The following is a 16,636-nucleotide window of genomic DNA, read 5'->3' on the forward strand; positions in this document are numbered from 1 at the left end:
TAGACTAGGCACAAATTCAATAGTGGATGTGCTATAACTTAGGGACTGCTGAGAGTCGAACTCAGGATCTCCTGTTTACTAGACAGGCGCTTTAACCATCTAAGCCACAGCGCCTTGACACCTGCTTTCTCTTCTAAAACCATGGAGTATCCTGCTCTTCAACATTTGACCGATATGTTAGAAAGGAGCAAATCTTACTATGGCAGTAATGATTTGAACTAGCAATGGAAAATTGGACTGTTTTGTATTATTTTTAGCTGAAACTATTACATTTAAAAGAAACTCACATTCGAAGTGGGTTGTCATGAATTAAGAATCACAGGATAAGATGATTCAGATATGCCACAAACACCTACCAAGAACTCAGTTGTTAGGCTCAGTATAAACAAGAGAATTAGTGGGTTTAACCAGCACGGGATTATAGACCATGAGTAAAAACCTACTGACATCTAGATGGTCTTGATTCTTTAAGCCTTTAACTTCTTTTAGAATTAGACTGGACCCAGACTTCACAGTCTAGGCACAAATTGAAGAGTGGGTGCTCTAAAAGCTAGGCACTGCTGAGAGTCGAACTCAGGATCTCCTGTTTACAAGACAGGCGCTTTAACCATCTAAGCCACAATGCCTTAGTGGCTGTTTTGGTTTTTTCAAAACCATGGTCTACACTGCTCTTCAACATTTGAGTAATTTGTTAAAGAAGAACAAATCTTACTATAGCAGTAATGATTTGAACTAGCAATGGAAAATTGGGCTGTTTTGCAGTCTTTTTAGCTGAAACTATTAAATTTAAAAGAAACTCACATGAGAAGTGGGATGTCATGAATTTAGAATCACAGGATAAGATAATTCACAAATGCCACAAACACCTACCAAAAACTCAGATGTTAGGCTCAGTATAAACAAGAGAATTAGTGTGTTTAACCAGCACGGGGTTATAGACAATGAGTAAAAACCAACTGGGATGTAGATGGTCATGATTGTTTAAACCTTTAACTTCTTTAAGAATTAGACTGAACCCGGAGTTCATAGACTAGGCACAAATTAAACAGTGGATGTTCTAAAAGTCAGGAACTACTGAGATTTGAACTCAGGATCTCCTGTTTACGAAACAGGCGCTTTAACCAACTAAGCCACAGCGCCTTGATGTTGGTGTGTTTTTCCAGAGTCATGGAGTACCCTGCTCTACAGCATTTGACCGACATGTTAGAGAGGAGCAAATCTTACTATAGCTGTAATGATTCAAACTAGCAATGGGAACAAAATTACTGACATCTAGATGGTCATGATTGTTTAAGCCTTTAAATTCTTTAAGAATTAGACTGTACCCGGACTTCATAGACTAGGCACAAATTAAACAGTGGATGCTCTAAAATGCAGGCACTGCTGAGGGTCGAACTCAGGGTTTCCTATTTACTAGACAGGTGCTTTAACCAACTAAGCCACAGCGCCTCAAAGGCTGTGAGGGTTTGCAAAGCCATGGACTACCCTGCTCTTCAACATTTGACGATATGTTAGAGAGGAGCAAATCTTACTATAGCAGTAATGATTTGAACTAGCAATGGAAAATTGGGCTGTTTTGTTGTATTTTTAGCTGAATCTTTTACATTTAAGAGAAACTCACATTCTTAGTGGGATGTCATCAATTAAGAATGACAGGATAATATAATTCAGATATGCCACAAACACCTACCAAGAACTCAGATGTTAGGCTCAGTATAAACAAGAGAATTAGTGTGTTTAACCAGCACGGGATTATAGACGATGAGAAAAAATCTACTGAGATCTAGATGGTCACGATTCTTGAAGCCTTTAACTTCTTTTAGAATTAGACTGGACGCGGTCTTCATAGACTAGGCACAAATTCAACAGTGGATGCGTTAAAACTTAGGCACTGCTGAGAGTCGAACTCAGGATCTCCTGTTTACTAGACAGGCGCTTTAACCATCTAAGCCACAGCGCCTTGACACCTGCATTTTGTTCTAAAACCACAGAGTATCCTGCTCTTCAACATTTGACCGATATGTTAGAAAGGAGCAAATCTTACTATGGCAGTAATGATTTGAACTAGCAATGGAAAATTGGACTGTTTTGTATTATTTTTAGCTGAAACTATTACATTTAAAAGAAACTCACATTCGAAGTGGGTTGTCATGAATTAAGAATCACAGGATAAGATGATTCAGATATGCCACAAACACCTACCAAGAACTCAGTTGTTAGGCTCAGTATAAACAAGAGAATTAGTGGGTTTAACCAGCACGGGATTATAGACCATGAGTAAAAACCTACTAACATCTAGATGGTCTTGATTCTTTAAGCCTTTAACTTCTTTTAGAATTAGACTGGACGCGGTCTTCATAGACTAGGCACAAATTCAACAGTGGATGCGCTAAAACTTAGGCACTGCTGAGAGTCGAACTCAGGATCTCCTGTTTACTAGACAGGCGCTTTAACCATCTAAGCCACAATGCCTTAGTGGCTGTTTTGGTTTTTTCAAAACCATGGTCTACACTGCTCTTCAACATTTGAGTAATTTGTTAAAGAAGAACAAATCTTACTATAGCAGTAATGATTTGAACTAGCAATGGAAAATTGGGCTGTTTTGCAGTCTTTTTAGCTGAAACTATTAAATTTAAAAGAAACTCACATGAGAAGTGGGATGTCATGAATTTAGAATCACAGGATAAGATAATTCACAAATGCCACAAACACCTACCAAAAACTCAGATGTTAGGCTCAGTATAAACAAGAGAATTAGTGTGTTTAACCAGCACGGGATTATAGACGATGAGAAAATATCGATTGAGATCTAGATGGTCATGATTCTTGAAGCCTTTAACTTCTTTTAGAATTAGACTGGACGCGGTCTTCATAGACTAGGCACAAATTCAACAGTGGATGCGCTAAAAATTAGGCACTGCTGGGAGTCGAACTCAGGATCTCCTGTTTACAAGACAGGCGCTTTAACCATCTAAGCCACATCGACTTGTTTGCTGCTCTGGTTTTCAAAACCATGGTCTACCCTGCTCTTCAACATCTGACCAATTTGTCAGAGAAGAACAAATCTTACTATAGCAGTAATGATTTGAACTAGCAATGGAAAATTGGGCTGTTTTGCAGTCTTTTTAGCTGGAACTATTACATTTAAAAGAAACTCACATGAGAAGTGGGATGTCATGAATTAAGAATCACAGGATAAGATAATTCACAAATGTCACAAACACCTACCAAGAACTCAGATGTTAGACTCAGTATAAACAAGAGAATTAGTGTGTTTAACCAGCACGGGATTATAGACGATGAGAAAATATCGATTGAGATCTAGATGGTCATGATTCTTGAAGCCTTTAACTTCTTTTAGAATTAGACTGGACGCGGTCTTCATAGACTAGGCACAAATTCAACAGTGGATGCGCTAAAACTTAGGCACTGCTGAGAGTCGAACTCAGGATCTCCTGTTTACTAGACAGGCGCTTTAACCATCTAAGCCACAGCGCCTTGACACCTGCTTTTTCTTCTAAAACCATGGAGTATCCTGCTCTTCAACATTTGACCGATATGTTAGAAAGGAGCAAATCTTACTATGGCAGTAATGATTTGAACTAGCAATGGAAAATTGGACTGTTTTGTATTATTTTTAGCTGAAACTATTACATTTAAAAGAAACTCACATTCGAAGTGGGTTGTCATGAATTAAGAATCACAGGATAAGATGATTCAGATATGCCACAAACACCTACCAAGAACTCAGTTGTTAGACTCAGTATAAAGAAGAGAATTAGTGGGTTTAACCAGCACGGGATTATAGACCATGAGTAAAAACCTACTGACATCTAGATGGTCTTGATTCTTTAAGCCTTTAACTTCTTTTAGAATTAGACTGGACCCAGACTTCATAGTCTAGGCACAAATTGAAGAGTGGGTGCTCTAAAAGTTAGGCACTGCTGAGAGTCGAACTCAGGATCTCCTGTTTACAAGACAGGCACTTTAACCATCTAAGCCACAATGCCTTAGTGGCTGTCTTGGTTTTTCCAAAACCATGGTCTACACTGCTCTTCAACATGTGAGTAATTTGTTAGAGAAGAACAAATCTTACTATAGCAGTAATGATTTGAACTAGCAATGGAAAATTGGGCTGTTTTGCAGTCTTTTTAGCTGAAACTATTAAATTGAAAAGAAACTCACGTGAGAAGTGGGATGTCATGAATTAAGAATCACAGGATAAGATAATTCACAAATGCCACAAACACCTACCAAAAACTTAGATGTTAGGCTCAGTATAAACAAGAGAATTAGTGTGTTTAACCAGCACGGGATTATAGACGATGAGAAAATATCGATTGAGATCTAGATGGTCATGATTCTTGAAGCCTTTAACTTCTTTTAGAATTAGACTGGACGCGGTCTTCATAGACTAGGCACAAATTCAACAGTGGATGCGCTAAAACTTAGGCACTGCTGAGAGTCGAACTCAGGATCTCCTGTTTACTAGACAGGCGCTTTAACCATCTAAGCCACAGCGCCTTGACACCTGCTTTTTCTTCTAAAACCATGGAGTATCCTGCTCTTCAACATTTGACCGATATGTTAGAAAGGAGCAAATCTTACTATGGCAGTAATGATTTGAACTAGCAATGGAAAATTGGACTGTTTTGTATTATTTTTAGCTGAAACTATTACATTTAAAAGAAACTCACATTCGAAGTGGGTTGTCATGAATTAAGAATCACAGGATAAGATGATTCAGATATGCCACAAACACCTACCAAGAACTCAGTTGTTAGGCTCAGTATAAACAAGAGAATTAGTGGGTTTAACCAGCACGGGATTATAGACCATGAGTAAAAACCTACTGACATCTAGATGGTCTTGATTCTTTAAGCCTTTAACTTCTTTTAGAACTAGACTGGACCCAGACTTCACAGTCTAGGCACAAATTGAAGAGTAGGTGCTCTAAAGGCTAGGCACTGCTGAGAGTCGAACTCAGGATCTCCTGTTTACAAGACAGGCGCTTTAACCATCTAAGCCACAATGCCTTAGTGGCTGTTTTGGTTTTTTCAAAACCATGGTCTACACTGCTCTTCAACATTTGAGTAATTTGTTAAAGAAGAACAAATCTTACTATAGCAGTAATGATTTGAACTAGCAATGGAAAATTGGGCTGTTTTGCAGTCTTTTTAGCTGAAACTATTAAATTTAAAAGAAACTCACATGAGAAGTGGGATGTCATGAATTTAGAATCACAGGATAAGATAATTCACAAATGCCACAAACACCTACCAAAAACTCAGATGTTAGGCTCAGTATAAACAAGAGAATTAGTGTGTTTAACCAGCACGGGATTATAGACGATGAGAAAATATCGATTGAGATCTAGATGGTCATGATTCTTGAAGCCTTTAACTTCTTTTAGAATTAGACTGGACGCGGTCTTCATAGACTAGGCACAAATTCAACAGTGGATGCGCTAAAAATTAGGCACTGCTGGGAGTCGAACTCAGGATCTCCTGTTTACAAGACAGGCGCTTTAACCATCTAAGCCACATCGACTTGTTTGCTGTTCTGGTTTTCAAAACCATGGTCTACCCTGCTCTTCAACATCTGACCAATTTGTCAGAGAAGAACAAATCTTACTATAGCAGTAATGATTTGAACTAGCAATGGAAAATTGGGCTGTTTTGCAGTCTTTTTAGCTGGAACTATTACATTTAAAAGAAACTCACATGAGAAGTGGGATGTCATGAATTAAGAATCACAGGATAAGATAATTCACAAATGTCACAAACACCTACCAAGAACTCAGATGTTAGGCTCAGTATAAACAAGAGAATTAGTGTGTTTAACCAGCACGGGATTATAGACGATGAGAAAATATCGATTGAGATCTTGATGGTCATGATTCTTGAAGCCTTTAACTTCTTTTAGAATTAGACTGGACGCGGTCTTCATAGACTAGGCACAAATTCAACAGTGGATGCGCTAAAACTTAGGCACTGCTGAGAGTCGAACTCAGGATCTCCTGTTTACAAGACAGGCGCTTTAACCATCTAAGCCACAGCGCCTTGACACCTGCTTTTTCTTCTAAAACCATGGAGTATCCTGCTCTTCAACATTTGACCGATATGTTAGAAAGGAGCAAATCTTACTATGGCAGTAATGATTTGAACTAGCAATGGAAAATTGGACTGTTTTGTATTATTTTTAGCTGAAACTATTACATTTAAAAGAAACTCACATTCGAAGTGGGTTGTCATGAATTAAGAATCACAGGATAAGATGATTCAGATATGCCACAAACACCTACCAAGAACTCAGTTGTTAGACTCAGTATAAAGAAGAGAATTAGTGGGTTTAACCAGCACGGGATTATAGACCATGAGTAAAAACCTACTGACATCTAGATGGTCTTGATTCTTTAAGCCTTTAACTTCTTTTAGAATTAGACTGGACCCAGACTTCATAGTCTAGGCACAAATTGTAGAGTGGGTGCTCTAAAAGGTAGGCACTGCTGAGAGTCGAACTCAGGATCTCCTGTTTACAAGACAGGCGCTTTAACCATCTAAGCCACAATGCCTTAGCGGCTGGTTTGGTTTTTCCAAAACCATGGTCTACACTGCTCTTCAACATTTGAGTAATTTGTTAGAGAAGAACAAATCTTACTATAGCAGTAATGATTTGAACTAGCAATGGAAAATTGGGCTGTTTTGCAGTCTTTTTAGCTGAAACTATTAAATTGAAAAGAAACTCACATGAGAAGTGGGATGTCATGAATTAAGAATCACAGGATAAGATAATTCACAAATGCCACAAACACCTACCAAAAACTCAGATGTTAGGCTCAGTATAAACAAGAGAATTAGTGTGTTTAACCAGCACGGGATTATAGACGATGAGAAAATATCGATTGAGATCTAGATGGTCATGATTCTTGAAGCCTTTAACTTCTTTTAGAATTAGACTGGACGCGGTCTTCATAGACTAGGCACAAATTCAACAGTGGATGCGCTAAAACTTAGGCACTGCTGAGAATCGAACTCAGGATCTTCTGTTTACTAAACAGGGACTTTAACCATATAAGCCACATCGCCTTGACACCTGCTTGTTGTTCTAGAACCATGGAGTATCCTGCTCTTCAACATTTGACCGATATGTTAGAAAGGAGCAAATCTTACTATGGCAGTAATGATTTGTACTAGCAATGGAAAATTGGGCTGTTTTGTATTATTTTTAGCTGAAACTATTACATTTAAAACACCTACCAAGAACTCAGTTGTTAGGCTCAGTATAAACAAGAGAATTAGTGTGTTTAACCAGCACGGGATTATAGACCATGAGTAGAAACCTTCTGACATCTAGATGGTCTTGATTCTTTAAGCCTTTAACTTCTTTTAGAATTAGACTGGACCCAGACTTCATAGTCTAGGCACAAATTGAAGAGTAGGTGCTCTAAAAGCTAGGCACTGCTGAGAGTTGAACTCAGGATCTCCTGTTTACAAGACAGGCGCTTTAACCACCTAAGCCACAATGCCTTGGTGGCTGTTTTGGTTTTCAAAACCATGGTCTACACTGCTCTTCAACATTTGAGTAATTTGTTAGAGAAGAACAAATCTTACTATGGCAGTAATGATTTGAACTAGCAATGGAAAATTGGCCTGTTTTGTATTATTTTTAGCTGAAACTATTACATTTAAAAGAAACTCACATTCGAAGTGGGTTGTCATGAATTAAGAATCACAGGATAAGATGATTCAGATATGCCACAAACACCTACCAGGAACTCAGTTGTTAGGCTCAGTATAAACAAGAGAATTAGTGTGTTTAACCAGCACGGGATTATAGACCATGAGTAAAAACCTACTGACATCTAGATGGTCTTGATTCTTTAAGCCTTTTACTTCTTTTAGAATTAGACTGGACCCAGACTTCATAGTCTAGGCACAAATTGAAGAGTGGGTGCTCTAAAAGCTAGGCATTGCTGAGAGTTGAACTCAGGATCTCCTGTTTACAAGACAGGCGCTTTAACAATCTAAGCCACAATGCCTTGGTGGCTGTTTTGGTTTTCAAAACCATGGTCTACACTGCTCTTCAACATTTGAGTAATTTGTTAGAGAAGAACAAATCTTACTATAGCAGTAATGATTTGAACTAGCAATGGAAAATTGGGCTGTTTTGCAGTCTTTTTAGCTGAAACTATTAAATTGAAAAGAAACTCACATGAGAAGTGGGATGTCATGAATTAAGAATCACAGGATAAGATAATTCACAAATGCCACAAACACCTACCAAAAACTTAGATGTTAGGCTCAGTATAAACAAGAGAATTAGTGTGTTTAACCAGCACGGGATTATAGACGATGAGAAAATATCGATTGAGATCTAGATGGTCATGATTCTTGAAGCCTTTAACTTCTTTTAGAATTAGACTGGACGCGGTCTTCATAGACTAGGCACAAATTCAACAGTGGATGCGCTAAAACTTAGGCACTGCTGAGAGTCGAACTCAGGATCTCCTGTTTACAAGACAGGCGCTTTAACCATCTAAGCCACAGCGCCTTGACACCTGGTTTTTCTTCTAAAACCATGGAGTATCCTGCTCTTCAACATTTGACCGATATGTTAGAAAGGAGCAAATCTTACTATGGCAGTAATGATTTGAACTAGCAATGGAAAATTGGACTGTTTTGTATTATTTTTAGCTGAAACTATTACATTTAAAAGAAACTCACATTCGAAGTGGGTTGTCATGAATTAAGAATCACAGGATAAGATGATTCAGATATGCCACAAACACCTACCAAGAACTCAGTTGTTAGACTCAGTATAAAGTAGAGAATTAGTGGGTTTAACCAGCACGGGATTATAGACCATGAGTAAAAACCTACTGACATCTAGATGGTCTTGATTCTTTAAGGATCTCCTGTTTACAAGACAGGCGCTTTAACCATCTAAGCCACATCGACTTGTTTGCTGCTCTGGTTTTCAAAACCATGGTCTACCCTGCTCTTCAACATCTGACCAATTTGTCAGAGAAGAACAAATCTTACTATAGCAGTAATGATTTGAACTAGCAATGGAAAATTGGGCTGTTTTGCAGTCTTTTTAGCTGGAACTATTACATTTAAAAGAAACTCACATGAGAAGTGGGATGTCATGAATTAAGAATCACAGGATAAGATAATTCACAAATGTCACAAACACCTACCAAGAACTCAGATGTTAGGCTCAGTATAAACAAGAGAATTAGTGTGTTTAACCAGCACGGGATTATAGACGATGAGAAAATATCGATTGAGATCTAGATGGTCATGATTCTTGAAGCCTTTAACTTCTTTTAGAATTAGACTGGACGCGGTCTTCATAGACTAGGCACAAATTCAACAGTGGATGCGCTAAAACTTAGGCACTGCTGAGAGTCGAACTCAGGATCTCCTGTTTACTAGACAGGCGCTTTAACCATCTAAGCCACAGCGCCTTGACACCTGCTTTTCTTCTAAAACCATGGAGTATCCTGCTCTTCAACATTTGACCGATATGTTAGAAAGGAGCAAATCTTACTATGGCAGTAATGATTTGAACTAGCAATGGAAAATTGGACTGTTTTGTATTATTTTTAGCTGAAACTATTACATTTAAAAGAAACTCACATTCAAAGTGGGTTGTCATGAATTAAGAATCACAGGATAAGATGATTCAGATATGCCACAAACACCTACCAAGAACTCAGTTGTTAGACTCAGTATAAAGAAGAGAATTAGTGGGTTTAACCAGCACGGGATTATAGACCATGAGTAAAAACCTACTGACATCTAGATGGTCTTGATTCTTTAAGCCTTTAACTTCTTTTAGAATTAGACTGGACCCAGACTTCATAGTCTAGGCACAAATTGAAGAGTGGGTGCTCTAAAAGTTAGGCACTGCTGAGAGTCGAACTCAGGATCTCCTGTTTACAAGACAGGCGCTTTAACCATCTAAGCCACAATGCCTTAGTGGCTGTTTTGGTTTTTCCAAAACCATGGTCTACACTGCTCTTCAACATTTGAGTAATTTGTTAGAGAAGAACAAATCTTACTATAGCAGTAATGATTTGAACTAGCTATGGAAAATTGGGCTGTTTTGCAGTCTTTTTAGCTGAAACTATTACATTTAAAAGAAACTCACATGAGAAGTGGGATGTCATGAATTAAGAATCACAGGATAAGATAATTCACAAATGCCACAAACACCTACCAAGAACTCAGATGTTAGGCTCAGTATAAACAAGAGAATTAGTGTGTTTAACCAGCACGGGGTTATAGACAATGAGTAAAAACCAACTGGGATGTAGATGGTCATGATTGTTTAAACCTTTAACTTCTTTAAGAATTAGACTGAACCCGGAGTTCATAGACTAGGCACAAATTAAACAGTGGATGTTCTAAAAGTCAGGCACTGCTGAGATTTGAACTCAGGATCTCCTGTTTACGAAACAGGCGCTTTAACCAACTAAGCCACAGCGCCTTGATGTTGGTGTGTTTTTCCAGAGCCATGGAGTACCCTGCTCTACAGCATTTGACCGACATGTTAGAGAGGAGCAAATCTTACTATAGCTGTAATGATTCAAACTAGCAATGGGAACAAAATTACTGACATCTAGATGGTCATGATTGTTTAAGCCTTTAAATTCTTTAAGAATTAGACTGTACCCGGACTTCATAGACTAGGCACAAATTAAACAGTGGATGCTCTAAAATGCAGGCACTGCTGAGGGTCGAACTCAGGGTTTCCTATTTACTAGACAGGTGCTTTAACCAACCAAGCCACAGCGCCTCGAAGGCTATGAGGGTTTGCAAAGCCATGGACTACCCTGCTCTTCAACATTTGACGATATGTTAGAGAGGAGCAAATCTTACTATAGCAGTAATGATTTGAACTAGCAATGGAAAATTGGGCTGTTTTGTTGTATTTTTAGCTGAAACTTTTACATTTAAAAGAAACTCACATTCTTAGTGGGATGTCATCAATTAAGAATCACAGGATAATATAATTCAGATATGCCACAAACACCTACCAAGAACTCAGATGTTAGGCTCAGTATAAACAAGAGAATTAGTGTGTTTAACCAGCACGGGATTATAGACGATGAGAAAAAATCTACTGAGATCTAGATGGTCACGATTCTTGAAGCCTTTAACTTCTTTTAGAATTAGACTGGACGCGGTCTTCATAGACTAGGCACAAATTCAACAGTGGATGCGTTAAAACTTAGGCACTGCTGAGAGTCGAACTCAGGATCTCCTGTTTACTAGACAGGCGCTTTAACCATCTAAGCCATAGCGCCTTGACACCTGCATTTTGTTCTAAAACCACAGAGTATCCTGCTCTTCAACATTTGACCGATATGTTAGAAAGGAGCAAATCTTACTATGGCAGTAATGATTTGAACTAGCAATGGAAAATTGGACTGTTTTGTATTATTTTTAGCTGAAACTATTACATTTAAAAGAAACTCACATTCGAAGTGGGTTGTCATGAATTAAGAATCACAGGATAAGATGATTCAGATATGCCACAAACACCTACCAAGAACTCAGTTGTTAGGCTCAGTATAAACAAGAGAATTAGTGGGTTTAACCAGCACGGGATTATAGACCATGAGTAAAAACCTACTGACATCTAGATGGTCTTGATTCTTTAAGCCTTTAACTTCTTTTAGAATTAGACTGGACCCAGACTTCACAGTCTAGGCACAAATTGAAGAGTGGGTGCTCTAAAAGCTAGGCACTGCTGAGAGTCGAACTCAGGATCTCCTGTTTACAAGACAGGCACTTTAACCATCTAAGCCACAATGCCTTAGTGGCTGTTTTGGTTTTTTCAAAACCATGGTCTACACTGCTCTTCAACATTTGAGTAATTTGTTAAAGAAGAACAAATCTTACTATAGCAGTAATGATTTGAACTAGCAATGGAAAATTGGGCTGTTTTGCAGTCTTTTTAGCTGAAACTATTAAATTTAAAAGAAACTCACATGAGAAGTGGGATGTCATGAATTTAGAATCACAGGATAAGATAATTCACAAATGCCACAAACACCTACCAAAAACTCAGATGTTAGGCTCAGTATAAACAAGAGAATTAGTGTGTTTAACCAGCACGGGATTATAGACGATGAGAAAATATCGATTGAGATCTAGATGGTCATGATTCTTGAAGCCTTTAACTTCTTTTAGAATTAGACTGGACGCGGTCTTCATAGACTAGGCACAAATTCAACAGTGGATGCGCTAAAAATTAGACACTGCTGGGAGTCGAACTCAGGATCTCCTGTTTACAAGACAGGCACTTTAACCATCTAAGCCACATCGACTTGTTTGCTGCTCTGGTTTTCAAAACCATGGTCTACCCTGCTCTTCAACATCTGACCAATTTGTCAGAGAAGAACAAATCTTACTATAGCAGTAATGATTTGAACTAGCAATGGAAAATTGGGCTGTTTTGCAGTCTTTTTAGCTGGAACTATTACATTTAAAAGAAACTCACATGAGAAGTGGGATGTCATGAATGAAGAATCACAGGATAAGATAATTCACAAATGTCACAAACACCTACCAAGAACTCAGATGTTAGGCTCAGTATAAACAAGAGAATTAGTGTGTTTAACCAGCACGGGATTATAGACGATGAGAAAATATCGATTGAGATCTAGATGGTCATGATTCTTGAAGCCTTTAACTTCTTTTAGAATTAGACTGGACGCGGTCTTCATAGACTAGGCACAAATTCAACAGTGGATGCGCTAAATCTTAGGCACTGCTGAGAGTCGAACTCAGGATCTCCTGTTTACAAGACAGGCGCTTTAACCACCTAAGCCACAGCGCCTTGACACCTGCTTTTTCTTCTAAAACCATGGAGTATCCTGCTCTTCAACATTTGACCGATATGTTAGAAAGGAGCAAATCTTACTATGGCAGTAATGATTTGAACTAGCAATGGAAAATTGGACTGTTTTGTATTATTTTTAGCTGAAACTATTACATTTAAAAGAAACTCACATTCGAAGTGGGTTGTCATGAATTAAGAATCACAGGATAAGATGATTCAGATATGCCACATACACCTACCAAGAACTCAGTTGTTAGACTCAGTATAAAGAAGAGAATTAGTGGGTTTAACCAGCACGGGATTATAGACCATGAGTAAAAACCTACTGACATCTAGATGGTCTTGATTCTTTAAGCCTTTAACTTCTTTTAGAATTAGACTGGACCCAGACTTCATAGTCTAGGCACAAATTGAAGAGTGGGTGCTCTAAAAGGTAGGCACTGCTGAGAGTCGAACTCAGGATCTCCTGTTTACAAGACAGGCGCTTTAACCATCTAAGCCACAATGCCTTAGTGGCTGTTTTGGTTTTTCCAAAACCATGGTCTACACTGCTCTTCAACATTTGAGTAATTTGTTAGAGAAGAACAAATCTTACTATAGCAGTAATGATTTGAACTAGCAATGGAAAATTGGGCTGTTTTGCAGTCTTTTTAGCTGAAACTATTAAATTGAAAAGAAACTCACATGAGAAGTGGGATGTCATGAATTAAGAATCACAGGATAAGATAATTCACAAATGCCACAAACACCTACCAAAAACTCAGATGTTAGGCTCAGTATAAACAAGAGAATTAGTGTGTTTAACCAGCACGGGGTTATAGACAATGAGTAAAAACCAACTGGGATGTAGATGGTCATGATTGTTTAAACCTTTAACTTCTTTAAGAATTAGACTGAACCCGGAGTTCATAGACTAGGCACAAATTAAACAGTGGATGTTCTAAAAGTCAGGCACTGCTGAGATTTGAACTCAGGATCTCCTGTTTACGAAACAGGCGCTTTAACCAACTAAGCCACAGCGCCTTGATGTTGGTGTGTTTTTCCAGAGCCATGGAGTACCCTGCTCTACAGCATTTGACCGACATGTTAGAGAGGAGCAAATCTTACTATAGCTGTAATGATTCAAACTAGCAATGGGAACAAAATTACTGACATCTAGATGGTCATGATTGTTTAAGCCTTTAAATTCTTTAAGAATTAGACTGTACCCGGACTTCATAGACTAGGCACAAATTAAACAGTGGATGCTCTAAAATGCAGGCACTGCTGAGGGTCGAACTCAGGGTTTCCTATTTACTAGACAGGTGCTTTAACCAACTAAGCCACAGCGCCTCAAAGGCTGTGAGGGTTTGCAAAGCCATGGACTACCCTGCTCTTCAACATTTGACGATATGTTAGAGAGGAGCAAATCTTACTATAGCAGTAATGATTTGAACTAGCAATGGAAAATTGGGCTGTTTTGTTGTATTTTTAGCTGAATCTTTTACATTTAAGAGAAACTCACATTCTTAGTGGGATGTCATCAATTAAGAATCACAGGATAATATAATTCAGATATGCCACAAACACCTACCAAGAACTCAGATGTTAGGCTCAGTATAAACAAGAGAATTAGTGTGTTTAACCAGCACGGGATTATAGACGATGAGAAAAAATCTACTGAGATCTAGATGGTCACGATTCTTGAAGCCTTTAACTTCTTTTAGAATTAGACTGGACGCGGTCTTCATAGACTAGGCACAAATTCAACAGTGGATGCGTTAAAACTTAGGCACTGCTGAGAGTCGAACTCAGGATCTCCTGTTTACTAGACAGGCGCTTTAACCATCTAAGCCACAGCGCCTTGACACCTGCATTTTGTTCTAAAACCACAGAGTATCCTGCTCTTCAACATTTGACCGATATGTTAGAAAGGAGCAAATCTTACTATGGCAGTAATGATTTGAACTAGCAATGGAAAATTGGACTGTTTTGTATTATTTTTAGCTGAAACTATTACATTTAAAAGAAACTCACATTCGAAGTGGGTTGTCATGAATTAAGAATCACAGGATAAGATGATTCAGATATGCCACAAACACCTACCAAGAACTCAGTTGTTAGGCTCAGTATAAACAAGAGAATTAGTGGGTTTAACCAGCACGGGATTATAGACCATGAGTAAAAACCTACTAACATCTAGATGGTCACGATTCTTTAAGCCTTTAACTTCTTTTAGAATTAGACTGGACGCGGTCTTCATAGACTAGGCACAAATTCAACAGTGGATGCGCTAAAACTTAGGCACTGCTGAGAGTCGAACTCAGGATCTCCTGTTTACTAGACGGGCGCTTTAACCATCTAAGCCACAATGCCTTAGTGGCTGTTTTGGTTTTTTCAAAACCATGGTCTACACTGCTCTTCAACATTTGAGTAATTTGTTAAAGAAGAACAAATCTTACTATAGCAGTAATGATTTGAACTAGCAATGGAAAATTGGGCTGTTTTGCAGTCTTTTTAGCTGAAACTATTAAATTTAAAAGAAACTCACATGAGAAGTGGGATGTCATGAATTTAGAATCACAGGATAAGATAATTCACAAATGCCACAAACACCTACCAAGAACTCAGATGTTAGGCTCAGTATAAACAAGAGAATTAGTGTGTTTAACCAGCACGGGGTTATAGACAATGAGTAAAAACCAACTGGGATGTAGATGGTCATGATTGTTTAAACCTTTAACTTCTTTAAGAATTAGACTGAACCCGGAGTTCATAGACTAGGCACAAATTAAACAGTGGATGTTCTAAAAGTCAGGCACTGCTGAGATTTGAACTCAGGATCTCCTGTTTACGAAACAGGCGCTTTAACCAACTAAGCCACAGCGCCTTGATGTTGGTGTGTTTTTCCAGAGCCATGGAGTACCCTGCTCTACAGCATTTGACCGACATGTTAGAGAGGAGCAAATCTTACTATAGCTGTAATGATTCAAACTAGCAATGGGAACAAAATTACTGACATCTAGATGGTCATGATTGTTTAAGCCTTTAAATTCTTTAAGAATTAGACTGTACCCGGACTTCATAGACTAGGCACAAATTAAACAGTGGATGCTCTAAAATGCAGGCACTGCTGAGGGTCGAACTCAGGGTTTCCTATTTACTAGACAGGTGCTTTAACCAACTAAGCCACAGCGCCTCAAAGGCTATGAGGGCTCGCAAAGCCATGGACTACCCTGCTCTTCAACATTTGACGATATGTTAGAGAGGAGCAAATCTTACTATAGCAGTAATGATTTGAACTAGCAATGGAAAATTGGGCTGTTTTGTTGTATTTTTAGCTGAAACTTTTACATTTAAATGAAACTCACATTCTTAGTGGGATGTCATCAATTAAGAATCACAGGATAATATAAATCAGATATGCCACAAACACCTACCAAGAACTCAGATGTTAGGCTGAGTATAAACAAGAGAATTAGTGTGTTTAACCAGCACGGGATTATAGACGATGAGAAAAAATCTACTGAGATCTAGATGGTCACGATTTTTGAAGCCTTTAACTTCTTTTAGAATTAGACTGGACGCGGTCTTCATAGACTAGGCACAAATTCAACAGTGGATGCGTTAAAACTTAGGCACTGCTGAGAGTCGAACTCAGGATCTCCTGTTTACTAGACAGGCGCTTTAACCATCTAAGCCACAGCGCCTTGACACCTGCAGTCTGTTCTAAAACCACAGAGTATCCTGCTCTTCAACATTTGACCGATATGTTAGAAAGGAGCAAATCTTACTATGG

At 38.4% G+C, this 16,636-nt stretch overlaps 30 non-coding genes across 30 annotated transcripts; all 30 read right to left on the reverse strand.

Moving 5' to 3' along the window:
• Nucleotides 1-40: 40 nt before the first annotated feature.
• TRNAT-AGU (transfer RNA threonine (anticodon AGU)) lies at nt 41-114 on the reverse strand. The gene has a single exon. It is a non-coding gene; the product is annotated as a tRNA-Thr (tRNA).
• A 438-nt stretch (nt 115-552) lies between these two features.
• TRNAT-UGU (transfer RNA threonine (anticodon UGU)) lies at nt 553-626 on the reverse strand. The gene has a single exon. It is a non-coding gene; the product is annotated as a tRNA-Thr (tRNA).
• Nucleotides 627-1,066: 440 nt separating this feature from the next.
• On the reverse strand, nt 1,067-1,140 carry TRNAT-CGU (transfer RNA threonine (anticodon CGU)). Its single transcript has one exon. It is a non-coding gene; the product is annotated as a tRNA-Thr (tRNA).
• Nucleotides 1,141-1,375: 235 nt separating this feature from the next.
• On the reverse strand, nt 1,376-1,449 carry TRNAT-AGU (transfer RNA threonine (anticodon AGU)). The gene has a single exon. It is a non-coding gene; the product is annotated as a tRNA-Thr (tRNA).
• A 437-nt stretch (nt 1,450-1,886) lies between these two features.
• Nucleotides 1,887-1,960, reverse strand: TRNAT-AGU (transfer RNA threonine (anticodon AGU)). The gene has a single exon. It is a non-coding gene; the product is annotated as a tRNA-Thr (tRNA).
• A 438-nt stretch (nt 1,961-2,398) lies between these two features.
• TRNAT-AGU (transfer RNA threonine (anticodon AGU)) lies at nt 2,399-2,472 on the reverse strand. The gene has a single exon. It is a non-coding gene; the product is annotated as a tRNA-Thr (tRNA).
• A 952-nt stretch (nt 2,473-3,424) lies between these two features.
• Nucleotides 3,425-3,498, reverse strand: TRNAT-AGU (transfer RNA threonine (anticodon AGU)). Its single transcript has one exon. It is a non-coding gene; the product is annotated as a tRNA-Thr (tRNA).
• Nucleotides 3,499-3,936: 438 nt separating this feature from the next.
• TRNAT-UGU (transfer RNA threonine (anticodon UGU)) lies at nt 3,937-4,010 on the reverse strand. Its single transcript has one exon. It is a non-coding gene; the product is annotated as a tRNA-Thr (tRNA).
• Nucleotides 4,011-4,450: 440 nt separating this feature from the next.
• Nucleotides 4,451-4,524, reverse strand: TRNAT-AGU (transfer RNA threonine (anticodon AGU)). The gene has a single exon. It is a non-coding gene; the product is annotated as a tRNA-Thr (tRNA).
• Nucleotides 4,525-4,962: 438 nt separating this feature from the next.
• On the reverse strand, nt 4,963-5,036 carry TRNAT-UGU (transfer RNA threonine (anticodon UGU)). The gene has a single exon. It is a non-coding gene; the product is annotated as a tRNA-Thr (tRNA).
• A 952-nt stretch (nt 5,037-5,988) lies between these two features.
• TRNAT-UGU (transfer RNA threonine (anticodon UGU)) lies at nt 5,989-6,062 on the reverse strand. The gene has a single exon. It is a non-coding gene; the product is annotated as a tRNA-Thr (tRNA).
• Nucleotides 6,063-6,500: 438 nt separating this feature from the next.
• On the reverse strand, nt 6,501-6,574 carry TRNAT-UGU (transfer RNA threonine (anticodon UGU)). The gene has a single exon. It is a non-coding gene; the product is annotated as a tRNA-Thr (tRNA).
• Nucleotides 6,575-7,455: 881 nt separating this feature from the next.
• TRNAT-UGU (transfer RNA threonine (anticodon UGU)) lies at nt 7,456-7,529 on the reverse strand. Its single transcript has one exon. It is a non-coding gene; the product is annotated as a tRNA-Thr (tRNA).
• A 438-nt stretch (nt 7,530-7,967) lies between these two features.
• Nucleotides 7,968-8,041, reverse strand: TRNAT-UGU (transfer RNA threonine (anticodon UGU)). Its single transcript has one exon. It is a non-coding gene; the product is annotated as a tRNA-Thr (tRNA).
• Nucleotides 8,042-8,479: 438 nt separating this feature from the next.
• Nucleotides 8,480-8,553, reverse strand: TRNAT-UGU (transfer RNA threonine (anticodon UGU)). Its single transcript has one exon. It is a non-coding gene; the product is annotated as a tRNA-Thr (tRNA).
• Nucleotides 8,554-9,398: 845 nt separating this feature from the next.
• On the reverse strand, nt 9,399-9,472 carry TRNAT-AGU (transfer RNA threonine (anticodon AGU)). The gene has a single exon. It is a non-coding gene; the product is annotated as a tRNA-Thr (tRNA).
• Nucleotides 9,473-9,909: 437 nt separating this feature from the next.
• Nucleotides 9,910-9,983, reverse strand: TRNAT-UGU (transfer RNA threonine (anticodon UGU)). Its single transcript has one exon. It is a non-coding gene; the product is annotated as a tRNA-Thr (tRNA).
• A 440-nt stretch (nt 9,984-10,423) lies between these two features.
• On the reverse strand, nt 10,424-10,497 carry TRNAT-CGU (transfer RNA threonine (anticodon CGU)). The gene has a single exon. It is a non-coding gene; the product is annotated as a tRNA-Thr (tRNA).
• Nucleotides 10,498-10,732: 235 nt separating this feature from the next.
• Nucleotides 10,733-10,806, reverse strand: TRNAT-AGU (transfer RNA threonine (anticodon AGU)). Its single transcript has one exon. It is a non-coding gene; the product is annotated as a tRNA-Thr (tRNA).
• Nucleotides 10,807-11,243: 437 nt separating this feature from the next.
• Nucleotides 11,244-11,317, reverse strand: TRNAT-AGU (transfer RNA threonine (anticodon AGU)). The gene has a single exon. It is a non-coding gene; the product is annotated as a tRNA-Thr (tRNA).
• Nucleotides 11,318-11,755: 438 nt separating this feature from the next.
• On the reverse strand, nt 11,756-11,829 carry TRNAT-UGU (transfer RNA threonine (anticodon UGU)). The gene has a single exon. It is a non-coding gene; the product is annotated as a tRNA-Thr (tRNA).
• Nucleotides 11,830-12,781: 952 nt separating this feature from the next.
• TRNAT-UGU (transfer RNA threonine (anticodon UGU)) lies at nt 12,782-12,855 on the reverse strand. The gene has a single exon. It is a non-coding gene; the product is annotated as a tRNA-Thr (tRNA).
• A 438-nt stretch (nt 12,856-13,293) lies between these two features.
• TRNAT-UGU (transfer RNA threonine (anticodon UGU)) lies at nt 13,294-13,367 on the reverse strand. The gene has a single exon. It is a non-coding gene; the product is annotated as a tRNA-Thr (tRNA).
• A 440-nt stretch (nt 13,368-13,807) lies between these two features.
• On the reverse strand, nt 13,808-13,881 carry TRNAT-CGU (transfer RNA threonine (anticodon CGU)). The gene has a single exon. It is a non-coding gene; the product is annotated as a tRNA-Thr (tRNA).
• A 235-nt stretch (nt 13,882-14,116) lies between these two features.
• On the reverse strand, nt 14,117-14,190 carry TRNAT-AGU (transfer RNA threonine (anticodon AGU)). The gene has a single exon. It is a non-coding gene; the product is annotated as a tRNA-Thr (tRNA).
• Nucleotides 14,191-14,627: 437 nt separating this feature from the next.
• TRNAT-AGU (transfer RNA threonine (anticodon AGU)) lies at nt 14,628-14,701 on the reverse strand. Its single transcript has one exon. It is a non-coding gene; the product is annotated as a tRNA-Thr (tRNA).
• A 438-nt stretch (nt 14,702-15,139) lies between these two features.
• Nucleotides 15,140-15,213, reverse strand: TRNAT-AGU (transfer RNA threonine (anticodon AGU)). Its single transcript has one exon. It is a non-coding gene; the product is annotated as a tRNA-Thr (tRNA).
• Nucleotides 15,214-15,653: 440 nt separating this feature from the next.
• On the reverse strand, nt 15,654-15,727 carry TRNAT-CGU (transfer RNA threonine (anticodon CGU)). The gene has a single exon. It is a non-coding gene; the product is annotated as a tRNA-Thr (tRNA).
• A 235-nt stretch (nt 15,728-15,962) lies between these two features.
• Nucleotides 15,963-16,036, reverse strand: TRNAT-AGU (transfer RNA threonine (anticodon AGU)). Its single transcript has one exon. It is a non-coding gene; the product is annotated as a tRNA-Thr (tRNA).
• A 437-nt stretch (nt 16,037-16,473) lies between these two features.
• TRNAT-AGU (transfer RNA threonine (anticodon AGU)) lies at nt 16,474-16,547 on the reverse strand. Its single transcript has one exon. It is a non-coding gene; the product is annotated as a tRNA-Thr (tRNA).
• Between the last annotated feature and the right edge of the window lie 89 nt (nt 16,548-16,636).

This window comes from Spea bombifrons, chromosome 2, assembly GCF_027358695.1.
Source record: "Spea bombifrons isolate aSpeBom1 chromosome 2, aSpeBom1.2.pri, whole genome shotgun sequence".
NCBI classification, from domain to species: domain Eukaryota; kingdom Metazoa; phylum Chordata; class Amphibia; order Anura; family Pelobatidae; genus Spea; species Spea bombifrons.